Source organism: Choloepus didactylus, chromosome 3, assembly GCF_015220235.1.
Source record: "Choloepus didactylus isolate mChoDid1 chromosome 3, mChoDid1.pri, whole genome shotgun sequence".
Lineage (NCBI taxonomy): Eukaryota > Metazoa > Chordata > Mammalia > Pilosa > Megalonychidae > Choloepus > Choloepus didactylus.
The window spans coordinates 86,073,437-86,092,220 of NC_051309.1; the positions used below are offsets into that span (position 1 = coordinate 86,073,437).

Below are 18,784 nucleotides of genomic sequence, written 5' to 3' on the forward strand. Positions count from 1 at the left end.
GTGAGATGTACTGGAAGAGACAGGATAGAGGGGGCCAGGGCCAGGAAGGGAGGTAATCTCAGGTGTGATGAAGAGAAGAAATAAAAAGTAGGTTGGGTAACAGGAGAATTGGAACTCTATATATGGAAAGTTACTAAATTATACTTCACATGGTAGACAGATTACCTGATAGTGAGCATCAAAGTTTAGGCAAAAATTGGAGTGTTCTTCCTTTCAGAAAGAAATGATTCTCTGAATTTAAATGTGGACAGCTGTTGTGGGAGTCAGTGCCCAGAACAAAATCCTGGCATTTCTGGCACTTAAGAGTCCTCAAGAAAAAGTATCAGTTCACTGCCAAAAAAGTTCACCAACACCAGGCACACAGTGCCCATGTAATCTCTCAGCCATTACTTAATTTTGTTTCATTTCTCTTTCCTCTTTTGGTCCAAGAAGGCTTTCTCAATCCCACTTTGCCAGGGAGATTTACACCCCAAAATTTCCAGGGACTGACCAGCTTATACACAAATAGCTCAGCATCTCAGAATTTAGAAATAGCCATTACAACTCAGGAATAGGTGTAACTGCTGTAAGAGCTTACCATCTAGGAGCCTTTACAATAAGCCTTCCCCTGATAACCTATGCTATCAGACTCAATTCTCAGAGTTTGCACATTATAGTTAGTCCATATTAGGGAGGCTCTATATTTTCTTAGGGAAGGTACACCCTTTACGGGGTTATCTCCTACATTTAATTCCTCCTCTGTCTCTCTGACTCTCTTAACTCCACCCTTGCCTAGGTCAGTGCTGACAATTGAAAATGCCTTAGGCTTTCTCTAATGAGATACTTGAAATGGGAGGAAAAAAAGGAAAAAAGGAAAGCCCCTTTTCAGAGCCAGTCCCCAGTCCCCCAGTTTTGCCAGTCAACTGGTGTTGGTACCCAGTTCTCTGTGCCCCTTTTCTTGGGACACAGCCATTTTCCACTATTCTGAGCTCAACCATCTATGAAAACCTCTGTTTTTATTTATTTATTATTATATTTTCATCAGCCCCACTTCTTCTCTGCTGGGAGCAACCTCAGGGTTCCTTTCCTTCTTGCTCTGGGTTTATCTATTGTTGTAGCTTGTATTCAGTAGTCCAAATGTGTTAATTAAAACTGCAATTGGAGCTTGGTTGAGTTACTTTCCTTTGTTCCAGGTTGCCTGCTTCTTTTCCCCATAGTGAAGTTTTCTGACTCAGCCTGCTGTGCTGGGGGGAGCGGTGCCAGTTCTGCAGTTTGGGGAGCTTTACTTGCAGTTCTATGCTGTGATCTCAGGCATTCCACCTATTCCAGGCTGGTGTGCGATGTGTGTCTGGTCATGGATATCCCCCAGCAGTTGTTCCAGACTATATGCTAATTGTTCCTGACTATTTACTAGTGCTCTAGAGGACTAACTAAATTCCACACCTTTGTTTGCCACTGTCTTGCCCTGCCTTCTCTGGGTTCTGGATATATTTTGAAGATAAAGCAAACAGAATTTTCTGATTGTTTGAATATAAGGGTGGGGAAGAGAAAGAGTCAAGGATGACTTCAAATGTTTTTGTCTGAGAATCCAGAAGGATGAAATGGCCATTACATTAGACAGGGAAGACTGTGGGAGTAGCTTATATGGTTTTAAAAATCAGATAAATAGATAAGTTAGAGAAGAGAAGAAGTCCAAGGTATGAGACCTACAGCACTCCAAAATATATCAGTTTAGGCAATGAGGAAGAACTAGAAGGGACAGAGAAAGGTTGGTCAGAAAGAGACCCAAGGGAGTATGGTGTTCTGGATACCAGAAAAAAAAATCAAGAATGAGGCAGTGATCAATCATACTTAATGCTTTTATAAAATTGTCTTTATCTGTAAATGGATAGTAGTAATATTCTTATTATTTTATGGACTACAGAAGAATGCCAAAATGTAGTTTGCCTTATACCAAAACGTAGTCATTTCAGATACCACTTTGAAGTATCTGAGTAGAAGTAAATTATTCAGTTAACCACTAACTGGCAAGGTTCACAATGTTTGATGATCCACAGGCAGCACTTTCTCCACCAACAGTAATTCGCATGGGAAATTGAGTGTCTCTCTTTGTTATTTGCCTTTGCCATAATGGCATCCCTGAAACCATAAATCATCATTGGGGCAGCTTGGGAAGTTGTTTTTGGTAATCTCATTTCCTTACTTTGGGAAAGATAGTCAAAGATGTTGCCATGTTGAAGGTATTTAGAAATATATTCATGTGAGTTTTCACACTTTGTAAAATTAAATGGAGTGATACATATTTTACTTACAGAATCCCCTTGGCTTGGATCTTTTGGCAGATTAGTAGGAAAACTTGCTTTTTATATACCATTTGAGTGCCTAGAGTGCTGCTAATACTTCATTTATTATAAATATATAATAAGTGGTAGATTTAATTTGTTGTGATAGTATTTGTAGTTTTTCCCTATATCTTTCTGTGCCCCAATATCCCAAGCTGATAGGTTCTTCGCATTTCAACTTATTTATTTTCCAAAGGCTCTTGTTTGGAGAGAGTCCCACCTTGGAAAGTAAGGAGATATACAGAACATATTTTCTTCCTAACTCAGTAGAATAGAGGTTGTCATAACTCCTGTGGAGAAGCAGTCCCCTGCATAGTGGACCTAGGGAGGCTTGACCCTAAAAATAGATGCTCCCAGTGACACCACAGATTCTGTGCCTCAATGTGGCACAAGAGCAGACATCAGTTTCCAGGCCCCATTTGACCGGAGGCAGTGAACACCATTCTTCTGTGACCCACAGGAGGCACTGGAACAAATTTATGTGTGAGAGTTCCATTTGTTACCATCATGCCTCCCATTCTTGCCCTTGATTCCCAGGCTACTGCTCAAAATCCAAGGTTTTTTAGTTACAGTTTCTCTCCTGAGCCAACTCAACTCTACTGGACCTTTCCTGCCCCCACAAATCCTTTGCAGATGTGCTGTAAGCCTCTGAACCATATTCTACAGTAACACTCATTTTTCATCAAAAGCTTTATGCAACTCCTTCCCTTAATTGGCATTAGGCCATCTGGTTGAGGACACAATTTTCTGGCAAGCATCTACAATAGAGACTACTTACTCATCCTATGTGCCCCACTTCTCATAGCTCCCAGTAAAAATCTTCCTCCTACTTTGAGACTTATTCCTGACATCCACTACTATTCTTCTGTGACACATTAGTCCATCTCTTGTGTTTCTCAAGAACTTTGGCATCTAGGTCACAATTATACCTGCCACTAGAAGTGCTGTCATCTTCCACTGTCACTTCCAGTGGTTCACACAGATCAGAAACATCACAGTTCTTAGACCTTCTGTACTTCAGTTACCTGTTCATGGCTACATCCTTGATTCTCTTATTCTAAGCTCTCCTTTACCTTTGCACTAAAAATTCCACTGACCCAATTTTTGGTCACAATTTCTAATCTTTCTAGCTTTCTCATCCCCTACTCTCCATTGTCTTAATCTCTGATTCCTTAATTGCTTTTACTTCAAGTTTTTCCTTTCCTTTCTGACTTCATTTTCTATCACTACATATATATTCCTTTGCCTGTATTCTCACCTTCTTAATCTTCATTCCGTCGACCTAATATCTATCTGTCTGTCTGTCTGTCTATCATCTCATCTAACATCTTGAATCACACCTCCCCCAAACCTTGATGTCAGCAATTGGTTAGCTATTCACCAGAACTTTTTACTTTCTTCCTGGGCACACAGTTAGACATGCAGTTAGGTGTTCATTTGTCTTTTAATGGTTCAATAATTTTTAGAACATTTACAGAGCTATGCAACCATTGCCACAATCCAATTTTATCATTTCCATCAACCCAAAAGATCCCTCTTGCCTGTTTGCAGTCAAATCCATTCCCAACTGAAACCCAGGCAACAATTAATCTTTCTATCTCTATGGCTTAGGCTTTTCTGGACTTTTCACATAAATAGAACCATATAAGATGCAATCTTTTGTGTCTTGCTTCTTGTACTTAGAATAATGTTTTCAAGATTCATCCATGTTGTTGCATGTATCAGTATTTAACTCCTTTTCTATGGATGAGTAATATTTTATTGTATGGCTATATCACATTTTTCAGCCATTTGCCAGTTGACGGACATTTGGGTTATTTCCAGGTGTTGGCTATTATGAATAAGGCTGCTCTGAACATTCACATATATGTATTTATATGGACATTTGTTTTCAATTTTCTTGTGTAGATACCTAGGAGTGGAATTGCTGGGTCATATTAGAAATTTATGTTTCACTTTTAAAAAAGCTGCCAAACTGTTTTCAAAGGTGCTGCAACATTTTGTATTCCCATCAGTCATGTTTGAGGGTTCCAGATTCTTCACATACTCACCAACACTTAGTATTGCCCATATTTTCTTTTTTATTAGAGAAGTTGTAGGTTTACAGAAAAATCATGGAGAAAATACAGAGTTCCCATATACTGTCCACCTTCCACATAGAGTTTTCTCTTATTAACACTTTGAATTAGTGTGATACCAATGTTACAACTGATGAAACAATATTGTTATAATTATACTGGTAACTGTAGTCCATAATTTACATTAGGATTCACTGTTTTGTATAGTCATATGGTTTTGTTTTTTACAATTTTTATTCTAGTAACATACATACAACCTAAAGTTTCCCCTTTTTTACCACCTTCAAATATATAACTCAGTGGTGTTATAGTCACAGTTTTGTGCTACCATTACCAAAGCTTTTCCATCACCCCAAGTAGAAAGTCTGTATCAGTTAAGCATTATTTCCCCATTCCCAACCCCACCCCAGGCCCTGGTAACCTCTGTTCTAGTTTCTGATTCTATGAATTTGCTTCTTCTAAGTATTTCATATCTGTGAGATTGTACAATATCTATCCTTCTGTGTCTGACTTACTTCACTCAATATGATGTCTTCAAGATTCATCAATTTGTTACACGTATCAGAACTTCCTTCATTTTTACTACTGAACAAAAGGGAAGGTGGAGCCCAGCTCAAGTGGTGGCCCTCCATCAGAGAACTCAGACTCCATAGGCTGGAGAAAAAAATTAAAAAAAAAAACAAAAAACAAAAAACAGAAACAGCTTAAGCTTGCCTTATACATCCTTCCTCTGTCTCAGCCACACTCTGGCAGGAACAGGGTCTGCTGAGAATAAAAATGTGCCATGCATCTTTATGGCAGTTGGGAGCTGCAGGCTGACAAGTGCCACCTGCTGGGCAGAATAGGAAAGTCACAGAGTCTAGAGGCTTCACAGGAAAGTCTGAAAACCTGCTGGGTGTCAACCTCAGGTAAAGTTGATACTGATTACAACCTCCTCCTGAGACCTGGGCCTGTCTGGTCTGGAAAAATCTGATTGGGGTCGATCATATCTAGATAGATCCTCTTAAAAAAAAAAAAAAGATTCACATAGTCAGGGCAAGAACTTTCTCACCTCCATGGTTTCTGCTGAGAAATCTGCAAACAGTCTTACTGAGCTTCCCTTGAACATGATGGATTGATTTCTCTTGCTGCTGTCAAAATTCTCTCTTTGTTTTTGACATATGACAATGTGATTATAAGTGTCTTGGAGTAGGTCTATTCTCTAATAAGTTTATTGTAGAGGTTGTTTTCACTCTTTTACTTAGGGTTTTCTTGTTGGTTGGCTTTGCTCTCTAATGATTCTTTGACATTCAGTTCAACTTATTCTAGACCTCTAGCTTAGGTTCTGTTTAACTGATCAGAATTATTCAGCTTGTTATTCTCTAATAAGTTTGGGGCACGCTGTGCTTCTTGGATCTGCATTTTTATGTCTTTCATAAGAGTTGGGAAATTTTCTGTGATTATTTCCTTCATATTCTTTCTGTCCATTTTCTCTTCTCTTCTTTTGCAACATCCATGACATATATTCATGTGCTTCATTTTGTCATTCCGTTCCCTGAGAACCTGCTCATATTTTTCCATTCTTTTCCCTATCTGTTCTTCTGTGTGTAGGATTTCAGGTGTCCTGTCCTCTAGTTCATGAATCCTTCCATCTGCTTCTTCAAATCTGCTGTTGTAAAACTCCATTTGTTTTTCATCTCTTTTATTGTGTCTTTCATTCACAAAAGTTCTGCCATTTTTTTCAAACTTTTGAGTTCTTCCTTATGCTCACCCAATATCTTCTTTATATTGTTCACCTCTTTTGCCATATCTTCCCCCAAGTCACTGATTTGATTTTTTAGTTGATTTAGCATGTGTTTTTGAACATCTCTAATTAGTTGTTTCAACTCCTCTATCATGTTTGAGGTTTCAGTTTGTTTCTTTGACTGGGTCATATCTTTGTTTTTCCTAGTGTGCCTCATAATTTTTTCTTTGTTGATAGGCATCTGGTTTCCTTAATTAACGTTCCATTGTATGTATATGCAACATGTTCAGACACATATCAAGTGTCAACAAATTTAAAAAGTTTGAGATTATACAAACACTTTCTTGGATCATAATGGAATGAAGTTGGAAATCAATAACAGGGGGTAGGCTGGAAAATTCACAAATATATTGAGGCTAAACAACACATTCTTAAACAACCAGTGGGTCAACGAAGAAATTACAAGAGAAAGCAGTAAATATCTTGAGGCAAATGAGAATGCAAACACAACATATCAAAACTTACGGAATGCAGCAAAGGCAGTGATGAGAGGGAAATTTATTGCCCTAATTGCCTACATTAAACAAGAAGAAAGAGCGAAACTTAAGGAATTAACTGTTCACCTGGGGGAACTAGAGAAAGAACAGCAAACTAACCCCAAAGCAAACAGAAGGAGAGAAATAACAAAGATTAGAGGAAAAATTAATGAAAATTGAGAACATGAAGTCAATAGAATCAACAAAACCAGAAGTTGGCTCTTTGAGAAAAATCAATGAAATCAGTGGACCTTTAGTGTGCTGGTTGTAGCTGTTATGAACCCCAGAAGAGCCATGATCTTTTTATCCAATCTTGTGGAGTGGGACCTTTTGATTAAATGTTTCCATGGAGATGTGACCCAGCCAACTGTGAGTGAGACCTTTTGATTAAATTATTTCCATGGAGGTGTGAACCCATCCATTCATGGTGGATCTTGATTAGTTTACTTGATTCCTTTTAGAGCTCATGGAGTGAAGGAACTCAGAGAAATTGAGAGAGACATTTTAGAATGAAGCTAAGATATGTAATCCAGAGTTTGCCCACAGGAGAAGCTAAGAGCCAACACAAACCCAGATGCTTGGAGATGCAGACAGAAAGACATTTGGAGAATTAAGTAAGGTGAAGCCCAGAGTTTGCCCAAGAGAAGCTAAGGGAGGATCCCCCAGATACTTAGAGAGAAGTACTCTGGGAGAACAAGCAAGTTTGCACAGGAGCTGAGAGAGAAACTAAGAGAGACAGAAGCCCAGAGACATTTTGGAGAAAGCCATTTTGAAACCAGAACCTGGGAGCAAATGACCAGTAGACACCAACCACATGGTTTTCCAGCTGACAGAGGTGTTCTGGCACCTTTAGCAAACTGGAACATTTAGCTAGGCTGACGGGGGGGTGGGGTGGGGAGGGAATGAGAGAGAGGATGCAAATAAGTAAAATCAGAGATGGGAGAGAGGACATAACTACTGACCCCTCAGAAACAAAGGAATTAAATGAGAGAATAGTATGAACAACTATATGCTAATAAACTAGAAAACATAAATGAAATGGACAACTTCCTAGAAGAGTATCAACAACCAATATTGACTCTAAAAGAAAGAGATGTTCTCAACAAACCAATCACAAGTAAAGAGATTGAATCCATCATCAAAAAGCTCCCCAAAATGAAAGTGCACGATGTGATGGTTTCACATATGAATTCTACCGAGCATTCAGGAAACAGTTAGAACCAATCCTGCTCAAACTCTTCAAAAAATTGAAGATGAGGTAAAGCTACCTAACTCATTCTCTGAAGCCAACATTACCCTAGTACCAATGGCAGACAAAGATACTACAAGTAAGGAAAATTAGAGACCAATCTCCTTAATGAATGTAGATGCAAAAATCCTTAACAAAACACTCAAAATAAAATCCAGTAGCACATTAAAAGAATTATACACCATGATCAAGAGGGATTTATTCCAGGTATGCAAGGCTGGTTCAACACAGAAAAATCAATGTAATACATCACATCAATAAATCTAAGGGGAAAAACCACATGATTATCTTGATCAGTGGAGAAAAAACATTTGACAAATTTCAGTATCCTTTCTTGATGAATACCATTCAAAGGATAGGAATAGAAGTGAACTTATTCAACATGATGAAGGAAATATATGAGACGCCCATAGTTATCATCATACTCAGTGGGGAAAGACTGAAAGCTTTCCCTCTAAATAAAGAATGAGACAAGTATGTCCTTGTCACCATTGTTATTCAACATTGTGTTGGAAATTCTAGCTAGAGCTATTAGGCAAGAAAAAGAAATAAAAGGCATCCAAATTGGAAAGGAAGAATAAAAACTGATGACATGATACTGTATGTAGAAAATCCCAAAAACCTACAGCAAAGCTTCAAGAGCTACTAAATGAGTACAGCAAAGTGGCAGGCAGGCTACAAGATCAACATGCAAAAATCAGTAGTGTTTCTATACACTAGTAATGAGCAATCTGAGGATGAAATCAAGAAAAAAAATCCCTTCAATAGCAACCAAAAGAATCAAACATTTAGGAATAAATTTAACCAAGGCCACAAAAGACCTGTACTCAATCAAAAAATTGCTAAAAGAAAGCAAAGAAGACTTAAATAAATGGAAGGACACACTGTCTTCATGGATTGGAAAACTAAATATAGATAAGATGTCAATTCTACCCAAATTGATATTATAGATTCAATGCAATACCATTTAAAATCCCAACAATTTATTTTGCAGAAATAAAAAAACCAGTAACCAAAGTTATTTGGATGGGCAGCATGCCCTGAATAGCTAAAATATCTTGAGAAAGAGGAATGAAGTGGAAGGTCTCACACTACCTGACTTTATTACAAAGTTACAGTGGTCAAAATAGCATGGTTCTGGGATAAAGATAGGTATAATGACCAATGGAATAGAATTGAGTGTTCAGAAATAGACCCTCTCATCTATGGACAATTGATCTTTAATAAGGCAGTCAAGTCAACTCAACTGGGACAGTGCAGCCTCTTCAATAAATGATGCTTGGAGAACTGGATATCCATAGCCAAAAGGATGAAAAGGACCCCTATCTCATGCTTTATACAAAAATTAACACAAAATGGATCAAAGACCTAAACATTAGAGCTAAGAACATAAAACTTTTAGAAGAGAATGTAGGGAAATGTCTTAAAATTCTTGTGATAGGAGGTGGTTTCCTAGACCTTACACACAAAGTATGAGCAATGAAAGAAGAAATAGATAATTGGACTCTCCTCAAAATTGAACACTTTTGTGCATCAAAGGACTTCATTAGAAAATTAAAACAGCAACCAACCCAATGGGAGACAATATTTACAAAGCACGTATCAGATAAGGGCTTAATATCCAGAATATAAAAAGAATCCTACAACTCAACAACAGAAAGACAAACAACTGAAATAAAAAATGGGCAAAAGACATAGCCAGACACTTTTCCCAACAGGAAATACAAATGGCTTAAAAACCATCTTTGAAAAGATGCTCCACTTCACTGGCTATTAGGGAAATGCAAATCAGAACCACGATGAGATATCATCTCACACCTACTGAAATGGCCATTATCAAAAACACAGAAAACTCCGAGTGCTGGAGTGGATGTGGAGAGAGAGGCACACTTATTCACTGTTGGTGGGAGTGTAGAGTGGTGGAACCACTCTGGAGGCAATGTGGCAGTTCCTCAGGAAACTAAGTATAGAATTGCTATATGATCTAGAAATCCCATTACTAGATATATACTTGGAGGAATGAAGGCAGGGACACGAAAGGACCTTTACGCACCAATGTTTATAGTGGCATTATTCATGATTTCCAGGAGACAGAAACAGCCCAAATGTCTAACAATGGATGTTTGGATAAACAAAGTGTGTTATATAGATATGATGGAATATTATACAGCTGTAAGACAGAATAAAGTCATGAAGCATATAATAACATGGAGGAACCTTATGTTGAGTGAAATTGGCCAGAAACAAAAGGACCATTACTGTATGGTCTCACAAATATGAACTAACATTAATGAGTGAACTTTGAGAATTAAAGTTGAGAACACAGGTTATCAAGAGATAGAAAGAGGGTAGAGATTGGGTATTTGGTGCTGAAGGAGTAAAGAATGTTCAACAGGATTGATTAATAAGATCCAGAAATGGATAGCACATACTACCTGATTGTAGCACAATATTGTAAGTACACTGAACAAAGCTGAGTGTGAGTATGGTTGAAAAAAGAAGGCTAGGGGTATGTATGACACCAGAAGGAAAGATAGAAGATAAGGACTGGGACTGTATAATTTAGCGAAACCCAGAGTGGACAATGATGTTAATTAAATATACAAATTTAAGAATGTTTTTACATAAAGGAAAACAAGTGAAAGGCAACATTGCAAGGTATTGAAAATGGGATGGTATATGGAAAAATACAACAGCTGCAAATTAGGGTCTATAGTTAAGAGTAAAATTGTAACATTCTTCGATGAAATGTAACAAAGGAAATAAACCAAGGCTAAATGTTAATAAGAAGGGGATATAAGGCATATGAGATAATTGATGTTGTTGTTGTTTCTCTTTTTTATTTTATTTTATTTCTAATTTGTTTTAATTTTTATTCCTCATTTTTCCCTCTTATTCTTCCTTTGTGGAAGCAATGCAAATGTCCTAATATAGATTGTAGTGGTAAATGCATAACTATGTGATTATATCATGAACCATTGATTGTTTACTTAGGATGGGTTGTATGGTGTATGAATAAAACTGTTTAAAAATAAACAGAAGGATACAAGTGCAGGAGAAAATATGGAGAGAGGCCTGTACTTACTCACTGTTGGTAAGGAAGTAAAATGGTGCATCCCATCTAGAGGGCAGTGTGGTAGTTCCACAGGAGACCAAATATAGGGCTGCCATGTAATCCTGCATCCCTATTATTAGGTATATACTTGGAAGAATTGAAAACAGGGATGTGAATGGACATTTGCACACTGGTATTGATTTGCAATGGATGGAGGTGGCCTAAGGGTACATCAACTGATGAACAGAAGGGTCAACTGTCATACATACATACAATGGAATATTGAGCAGTTTCAAGAAAGAATGAAGTTGTGAGCCATATAACTAGATGAATGAACCTTGAGGACAGTATATTGAGTGAAATAAGCAGAAACGAAAAGACAGTTATTGTAATGCCTCACTAATATGGAATAAATATAATGTGCTAACTCTGAGAATTAAGTCTGACAGCATAGGTTGTCAGGGGAAGCCTTATTATAAAGGTTCCTAGATTGTAAGCTCTTAAAGCAGTCACATCTGTTACTGAGTAGTTACAGTTATTTCTTAATTCTGAGATGCTGATCTACTTGTGTACAACCTGATCATTTCCTGGAAATTTGGGTATCTTTGTGACAGCTGGGAATCAGAGCTAGAATTCTGCAGCCATGAAAGTCAGCATTACTCCATACAGCAACTGTTAAAAAAAGGTGAAAAATAGATCAAACTTCAATTAGAGATATGAATTAAGCTGATCTTATTTGGACTAAGCTAAATCAGACTAAAGGGTAAAGGAAGATATTGACTGTGTTTTAAAACCTCAACTTCTGTGAGAGACTAAAGGAAGAGATGTTTTCTTCTTCTCTCCCTCTCCCAGCCCCCACCCCCATCAATTTATCTATTCCATGTTGTTGGTAGTCATTTACTCTCTTCTCTCTTTATAGACTCTGAATGATCTCATACCACCCAAGCTTCACCAATTTACAAAAGCCCTAACCTCTCTCCACTTTCAGATTTGTTATCTAACTATTCATTTGATATCTCTGACTGAATGATCTATAGATGCTTCAAGCTCTGTATATCCCAAAGTGTACTCATTAGCCTATCACCCAGGAAAACTTCCACCTCTTCCTGAATTTCCCTTCTCAATGAATTACAAAGTCCTAATAACAGCATGTACTGGAAAATTTACATTTTCTCCTCATAAAATTCTACTCAGAATATTGGAGGAGGAGACAGGGAGGGCAGGAAAAGTTGCCCTCTCAGAACAACAGAGCAGGACTGGGTAAATTCCTCAGTGAAATCTGAAGTGGAATAAGAGCTGTGCACATCAGGTTGCCTTGAAGTTTTAGATGTTAGAAAAGAGATCACCTGCCCCCAAACAAGTGAGTAGGGACAGGAACAACTGTCAAAACTATCTTTTGGCAACACTAAGTCTGAATAAAATGATTTAAAAAAATAGCATGAAACTTCTTAAAGCTATTATAAAGCAAAGGAAAAGAAACATTAGCCTAAACATTCAGAAGAAAAGCCCAACTCTGAAAGTCACTTATAGGAACTGGGTATTTAAAAAAAACTATCATGGGAATGAATCAATTAGAAATGAATGCTGAAAAATTGTATGAGGAAAGAGCACATATCATCAAAAGAACCTCTTTGAAGAATTTTATGAACAAAAGGAAATGACCTTAAAAAGATTAAATATAAATTTTTAGTTGGAATGGTGCTTGCTCCTTCCAGATTTTCATGTATCATACTCAGCTGAGTAGAGGTTCACTGAAGTGATGCTTTGCTTACTAGGTAATCTTACTCCGTGCTTAGGTTCACGTGCACAAACATTAAAGCGCTGCCAATTGGGCCTGGTCTTCATTATCCACAATGTCTGTAACATTTCATTTTTAAAGTCAGAACTGGTTTTAAATTAGAGATGCATAAAAGTATCTAACTTCAACTATACTACTGTCGTTTGGCTTCCTTTGACTAAATAACAAGAAAACTGACTTCGACTTAATTTTGTAAAAAACAATACAAAGCAAACTCACACACACACACACACACACACACACACACACACACACACACACTGCACATGCACACACTACAATCAAGAACTTCCATGCCAAATTTAAGCCTGGAGCAAATGTTAAGACCAAATTATAACTCCTTAAATATATGGAAAGTTGTTCAATTCTTAACATCATTATGTGGCTAATTGCTTACTGTAATATTTACTTACATTGCTAGTTACTTAAGCTTAAGGAAAATGAATGTAGCTGCATAATTCAAAACATATGAAAATATATGCTGTGTTTTCTATGCATTTTTAGTATTCACTAAGAAAATGGATTTTTAACCTAGAAGTGAAAAAAGTTGACATTCATTGGTCATTCAAACATGCAATGCTAAATGTTACAACCATAGTGTGTAATGCAGAACTTTAAAAACAATGAGTGTCTTTCCTTTTTTTCCAATATTTAAAACTTTGCTCCCAGCATTTCCAAGCTTTACAGATGGAGTATATCGTCCAGGATTCCAAACTTCAAAGGCTTAAAAAATAAACTGCAAACTAGCAAACTTTTTGTTTTTGTTTTACTTCTGTTATTTTTCTAACCTTTCCTTTTAAACACACTCTTTCTTTCTTACATTTGCCATTTACAGATAAAGTTAGTACTATTAAAGTAATTCATTTTTAATAAATTCTAAATGTGTTAAGCTTTCTGAGAGTTGGACCAAATAACACAAACTGTAAACTACAGAATTTTTATAGCTTCTACTACCTTCTCATAATATTTTGACATTTTCTAGTGTGCTTCATATTAAAAAAGTTTCCTGGAATATTATTGATTGATAGAGGAAAAAAAAAAAAAAAAAAGCAAGGATCCTGTGAACTGAAGAGAATACTTTTATATCTTTTACATTCTCAGCTACTTAATTTTCTACTCTGACTGGAAAATTAAAACTGACAAGTTTTATTTTCTCATCTATGATGGGCATAATCATTTTATTAAGAATATAAATAAAAATGGGAATTATTTCATAATTCCAGTTAAAAATTTCTTTGCCATGGCTAACATGTTTCAAGGTATTGATCAAACTTTATTTACAAATCCATAGTGGAATCAAAAGTTATAATTTTTGGGTGTGTGTAGAACCTAAATCATCCAGATTATTTTGTTAAATTACTGTTTTTTTAATTGTATGATTGAATTTTATTTCTCAGCAGACAAAAGTCAAGAAAAGACACAAATAGTAGCTGACATTTCTAACTTACATAACACCCTAATTTAGATAACTTGGTTAAAAATGCTAGAAAATTCATATGTAAAAAACCCAGTAAAACCCTCTAACCTTAAATATAGACTAAGCTTGCAGGAAAGGAGGTGATGGAGGTGCAGAAACTTCAGGTGAAAAGTCATAGTTCCCTGTGATGGGAGAGAAAGGAAGGAGTGAAATTTGTCACATTAGAAAAGAGGTGGTCGAGGGTTGCAGGGATAAAGATTCTAAAATGTCCTACATATCTTGGGGAGCAACCCATCGTTTGATGGTGAGGGATGAGGGAACTAATTGCTTCAATTTTTCATGCCCTTCGCTGGTCCTCCATCTCTTCACATTCTAAGAGCTATTGCTATTTTAGGAGGAAATCAAAATAGATCTCCCTACCTCACCTTGGAAGAGTGAAGGAGAAGGAAAAGCAAGAGATGAAATAGAGCAACAAAGAATTAAAAAACCCAACCTGAACCAAACCATTCTAATAACAAAACAAGAAATCACAGCCCTACACAACAAATTATAGCCTTATAACTCATTTTGGAGCTTTTCCCCTGATGTTCTAACCATTCTAAGGCTGTTTTATTTTTCCTTGAACTTATAAACAGGGCTTCTGAAAGAGGCAGTCCTAAAAAAAAAAAAATGGAACACCAAACAAATAAATATTTCATATAGTTAACTTTCGCAACTCTGAGGGCTGCAGCCCGGCAACTCCAAGCTGTATGTCACATAGAAACTAATGCAACTCCTCTTTCATTCAGCAGCTGTAATTTCTTGGAAGAAAAAGATCCTCTCAGAGGTCCAGAGGAGATGAACTATTTCCAGGTTTTTGCAGCACTAAGTTGTTAATTTTTAAATTTAAATGAGAGTAATTGAAAACAATTCAGGGTACCTTTAAAGACCCAAGTTGTTTTCTAGTCATTTCAAAGGGCTAGTATGAAAATTATCTAGTTTTATGTAATGTCCTGGAAGACCTGAATAGCCCGCCATTAAATGTGAAAAAATGGCAAAGAGTATAAATTAGAAGCTCTTTTGTGCCAGGATCTTTCTAGGACCTTTCTGTGGGAAGGAGTAAAAAAGTCTAAGTCATGAAAATAACACCAAAAATATTCATTATTTTATTCTTTTAAAGAAAAGATTCAAGTATTTGAAGATTCTAAAAATTGTATGTAAATTGCTTGTACATATTTGAAGAAAGGAAATATGTGACGGTTTCTCTCAAAGTATTTTTTTTTTTATTTACAATTATCTAAATATCTAAAATAGCAAAACAGCCATATCTCAACATGCTAAGTTTTGAAGTAGGGGTGTTTTTCTGGACTGTTTACCAGCACTAGAATGGACTGTAAATGGTCATTGGGACCCTTAACAACTGGGGTAATTGCTTTGTTTCTAGTCCTCCTGAAGCCAACTTTAGTTAGGAGAGGCTTCTCTCCCTCCCCAGCCCTCTGCAAACTACTGGGAGTCAGCTGAAAGCAGCTTTCTTCAAACCTTGGTTCTGGTTTTGCTGTCCTGCCAATCCAGGCCTCCTATAGCTGACTTTAGGTAATCTTTACCACCCCATCATCACATATTCTCCCTCTCCCTGCTGCTGCAGTCCTGAATCAGCTCAGGCGCTTGCACTGCAAGATGTAGGTAGCAATCAGAGGAGTTAGAGATATATGTCAGTGGCAAAAGATGAAATAACTCTAAGTCAAGGTTTTGTTTAGAAAGTTGAAAGAAGGTAGTCTTATGTCTCTCTTTCAGCTGCAGAGAGGAGATGACTTGATTCTACATAGGTGGATTTTAGGGTGAACACTCTACCTGAAGGCTGTGAGGGAGGGCTGGGCTGCAGAATTATTGTCTTGAAGCTGTGTTCACATAGCATTACACTGTTTTTCCCTTAGACTGTGTTTTAGCTTAATGTGGGTTTGGAGAAGTAGTGTGCTGGAGCCAGCTTTCATAGACCCATGAGTTGATTGTTCATAGTTCTTCCCACACCTGCCATCCATTGATAGCTTGAAATCTGCCAAGGCAGGAGTATTTACACCTTGGAAAATGGCAAATACTACATATCAGGGTCCTTTTGCCACACATTCCACCAGTTGTTAAAAATGTTTCCCACACACTGTTGTGGGCATATTGATGGTGCCTGGAGCAGAGCAGCTAAAGCTGTTCTCAGCCCTCACCTTGGTGGTGCCCCACCTTAATGACTTCCTAAGACGTGAGCCTTGCTTGTCATTTTCTTCCACTTCACTCATCCTCATTTTGCTCTGGGTTTCCTTTCGGGACTAATTCACCCTCCCCCTTTCCAAATTTCCTCACTCTACCTTTATTGTAAACTCATCTGGCTCCTGAATCTCTTCATAGAAAGAGTTGCCAAATTCTGTCTTCTCTCAACCTGTCAGTCTTCTAAGGCCACAGCTTCACCTGTGTCCCTCTTCTTCAATATGTGGGAAGATGTTTTCCTTTCCAGTGCCCTCCAACTCTGGAAGATGTGTTACAGACTAATCAATATTGATCTTACTAGTAAGTGCTGTGATAATGTGACATCTGTTTGGATAGAGAATCAACATAGAAAGAAAAAAGTTCATACAACATAGGCATAATGTTGCCTGTTTTGTTTCTTTTGGCCCTTATATGTAATCAGATTTTTCATTTACAAAAATAAAATTGAACACAGGAAATATGTCAAAATTATAGACGTTCTTTTAATAAAGGAAGACAGCACCCAGGTAAACATTGATTCCTTGGTTATCTTTAGAAAACTCATTGATAAATGTGGCTTAGGAGATGATATATTTCTAGGTATCAACTGCTCCTCTTCCATTATTTTTTTTTTTCAGTCACTAGACCTACGTTGCTGGGTAAATTTGGATGACTGAGAAAGAAGCAATTGGCAAAAATACCCCATGAAGCATGGTGTACATTTAGAAACTTTAAAGTATAAACCAGTAGTCCTCAAAATGTGGTCCCTGACCATCAGCCTTAGCATCACCAGGGAACTTGTTAAAAATGCAAATAGCTCAGATATTCTAAATTAGAAACTGGTGGAGGGACCTTGCAATTTGTGGTTTCACAAGTCCCCAGAAAATTCTGATGCCTGCTAAAGTTGTTATGAGCCTTGGCAACAACTTACTGCCAAAGTGGTACATTGTTTTTCTCTGAAAGAGACTGTAGGATTTGGAGTAAGAAGATGTGCATGAATATTTAAGATTTAATATTTACTATTTATGTGACCTTGGTCAAGCTACTAGTTTTCTCATTTGAATGAAAATTTTCTCATCTGTTAAGTGGGGATAATAGTAGTATCTTATTCAAAAGATAGTCTATGTGAAAACACTTGCAAATTATGCATTAGTATATAAATAGTATTAATAATAATGGCATTGACAAAAACTAACAATATATAGAAGTTTGCCAGATTGGGATGTTAGAAAAGGATGCTATGTAATATATAATTTGTGGTCTCCAGTCAAAGAAACCAAGTGAGAAATTTCCTTTAGAGTTCATCAGGAAAAATGTCTTATAGGTGTCATTCTTCATTTCTACTAATGAGAATTATGTAATTTATCATGTTTTCAGTTTTGCTATAGCAGCTAGGAAACTCAAGGCCAAATTTGATACTCATTCTCCTCAATTATGCAAGTCGTCTTGTGTGATATATTTAAATTCCTCCTTTTCTTGGTTCTTGCCATCTGTTTTTCTTTTGTTTACCTTATTTCACGTAAGTTCTTAATTGTAAACTCCTCACATTAAAAAAAATCTTGGTAGAAAAGTAGAAGAGAGAAAGTAGAATGCAGTTATGGGTATCATTTGATTTAGCAAAAGCACTTTGCTTAAGAATGGTAGGAACACTAGGAAAGTCTCCATACTGAAGGAAATTTTGCACATTGTCTCTGTGGTCATGAGCTTTATCAGTAACTGCCTTTCCTCTGTGTAATGAAAAGTGCTTCTCAGGTACCACAGTATAGTGAAAAGAGCACTCGATAGTGTTTAGGAAAACAAAGAATAAGTCTCTTCTACCTTGGACATGTTCTAAATATCTTATATTGAGTTCCCTCATCTGCTGAATGGGCTGTAAAAATCAGGTAAGAATATATATGTAAAAACACTTGGTAAACAATAAAACACTAGACAAGTTTAAGGTGAAATATGCAAAAATTTGCTCACATAAATACTATTTGTTGGATAAATGAATAAAAGAATGAATGGATGAATTCTCAGTATACCTCCCATTTTCTTCTCTTTTTAATGTTGTATCTGAATATATTGGCTTTCAGAACACATTTTAGGGCAATGTTTTCATAAAGAACAATGTATTCATTTCACACAGATACTATCTCAAATGGAAACGTGATATTTTTGAATACCCTATGCAAATGCAATTATTATTATGTATAGCAGTACTGAGTCACTTGATGCCTTTTAATGACCCATATTTTTTGTGTTTGTTTTAACTTTAATTGGGTTATGGCAATTGTGTTAATTTTATGAGATTATTGGGTTGAATTAAAATTTCTCAAATAGTTTGTGAAATCAGGAAGGATCACATGGTGTGTTATTAATGAAATTCTAGGATACTTTTCAACAGGTTTTTT

The 18,784-nt window shown here is 36.7% G+C and overlaps 1 protein-coding gene across 5 annotated transcripts in view; it reads left to right on the forward strand.

The window, feature by feature from the left end:
* The window catches only part of CFAP299 (cilia and flagella associated protein 299), a 767,377-nt gene that overhangs the window by 127,018 nt on the left and 621,575 nt on the right, over positions 1-18,784 (forward strand). The window lies entirely within an intron of this gene.